We start from the raw sequence: 2,237 nt of genomic DNA on the forward strand, positions 1-2,237 counted from the left end.
CCCGCCTGACTCTCCAGCTCCTCCACCTCCCGGCCCGCTGGCTCCCGGGGCGTGGCAGGGCCGCCCGAGAGACTAGGTGCTGTGCTCAGCCCTGCCCGACTCCCCGGGACCCCGTGGACTGGAGCCCTCCAGGCTCCTCTGTCCAGGGGATTTCAGGCAAGAAGACAGGGGTGGGGCGCCATTTCCTCCTCCAGGGGAGCTTCCCCACCCAGGGGCCGAGCCCGAGCCTCCCAAGTCTTCTGCACTGGCCGGCAGGCTCTTTACCACTAGCACCAGCTGGGGAGCAGGAGACACTGGATACAAGTTTCTGAACCTCGACCTCAGCCCTGGGGGCTTGGAGGGCAACACCACAGCTCCCACCCCATCCCATGGGGTCTCCCCAAACACAGCTCAGCTGCCCAGGGCAACTCCACGCATAGGGAGCAGCAGGCTTTTGTTAAGCACATACGGGAGCCGGCCTGTGGGGGACGCTGCCCCCACCCCTGAGGGCACAGCTCTGCCTCTGGGGCCTCTGTCCAACGCAGATTGGGACAGTCAACCTGGCTGCCCCCCACGGGAGGCCGGGGGAGGCCCGTCCAGGGATCTGAGCCCCGATGCCACCCTCCCCCTTTCCTGGAAAACACCCTCCAGGAATCTCTCAGCCAAGGACACAGAGGGTGGGGCGGGGATGAGACTCAGGGCTGGGGAGCAGTTCTCCACTTCCCACAGGAGTCTGAGCTCTGGGCGTAACCCCTCACCCACCACTGTCTGGTTGCACCTTCACGACATCCAGGCTTGCCCTCCCCTGCCCACCTCGCCCGCCAACCCCACGCCCCCTCCTCGGCCTTCTCACTCTCGCGGGGGATGGGGTCCAGGCCTGGCTCAGCCTCTGGAAGGATACGGTCAGGACTTGGGAGGCATCCCAGCTCTGGCTCTGGTCCTGGGATGGGGCGCAGCGTGGAGTGTGTGGGTTACCGGGCCTCCGGCTCTGGGAAGGGGTCTGCAAGGCCCCTGGGGCCGCGGGGCCGCTGCTGAAGGCCCTAGCCTGGGCCTCCACCACGTCACTTCAGTGTGCCGTCAACTTGGCCCCGGAGGAGGGCAGGCCGGCCGTCCTGCAGGTTTGCCAAGGAGGAAACCTGTGCTGCCAAGGTGGCCTGGGGACAAAGCTGGCTACAGAGCTGGGGGGGCGGCGTCTGGGTACAGCTGGCCGACAGCAGGAAAGAAGGGGCCAGGAGAGGAACAAGCCCAGTGCGGGTGGCGGAACGGCGGCTGGGGGGCCGGCCCCCAGGACCACAGAGCCCAGCCCCGTCCTCTCAGACCTACTCCTGCGGGTGGGGGGGGGTGCCGCGGGGCAGCGGTGCTTAACCCTGCAGAAGGAGCCGAAGTCTGCCTTCCCTCACCGTGGGCCCGTCCTCCCCCATCACTGTCCCTGGGCACCCCTCCCAGGCTGGACACACACCCTCCCTGCTCTGGGAGTCGGGGCTCTGGAGCCAAATTCCCCTGCGCTGGGAATGTGAAGGGGCTGGGGGGAGGAGCTACAAGGGGGAGCGTCCCCTGGGGTAGCAAGGCACCAACCCCCCCCACCAACCACGCACACAGACTTCCCCCACTTCTGCCTGGGAGGAAGGCTAAAGGCAGGCAGGTGCTGCCAGCCTGCTGCCAGCCTGCTGCCAGCCTGCCCAAACCTGGGGTGAGATGGTTAACCAGCACTCCCAAGGCCCCTGGCTCGCCCAGCTCTGCTGCCAGCCAAGGAAGAAGGGAGGGTAAATATTTGTCAAAGCAGGAGAGTCGCAAAGGGTGAAAAAGTCAGGTACTACAACTGCGCTGCGGCGGAGGGCGGGGGAGGGTTCTGAGAACCAGTACCGACACCGCCTGAAGCCGCTCCCCTACCCCGCCCTGACCCCCCCGGTCCAGTCTCCTTCCTTTCGTCGCCAAAACGACCGATCCACGGTCAGCCCGGGGTGCCTGAGGCTTTGGAGGCGCCCAGCGCCACCTCCCCTCCGGGGACTCCAGTCCCTGGCGACACAGCTCGAGCCAGGACGAGCGCGGGCCGACGGCCTTCTCCAGCGACACCCCCAAGCCGAGCGTGGGATCTCCGGGAACCCCGCAGGGACCCTCCTCTTTCCCCGCCCCGCTCCGGCCCGGCCAGGGCGCGCAGCCTCGGATCGCGCGCCCCGCACGCGGCGCGTCCCCGGGCATGAGCGGGGCCGGGGCGGAGCCGGGGCGGGGCGCCGGGCCGCCAGGCCTTCCGACTGCTC

The 2,237-nt window shown here is 68.2% G+C and overlaps 1 long non-coding RNA gene across 1 annotated transcript in view; it reads right to left on the reverse strand.

The window, feature by feature from the left end:
• Positions 1-1,391: 1,391 nt before the first annotated feature.
• The window catches only part of LOC120871303, a 13,441-nt gene continuing 12,595 nt past the window's right edge, over positions 1,392-2,237 (reverse strand). Inside the window, exon 3 of the long non-coding RNA XR_005722997.1 lies at positions 1,392-1,402. This is a non-coding gene — a long non-coding RNA (uncharacterized LOC120871303). The remainder of the gene's footprint in view (positions 1,403-2,237) is intronic.

The sequence above is a fragment of the Oryx dammah genome, unplaced genomic scaffold, assembly GCF_014754425.2.
Source record: "Oryx dammah isolate SB20612 unplaced genomic scaffold, SCBI_Odam_1.1 HiC_scaffold_12, whole genome shotgun sequence".
Classification (NCBI taxonomy): Eukaryota; Metazoa; Chordata; class Mammalia; order Artiodactyla; family Bovidae; genus Oryx; species Oryx dammah.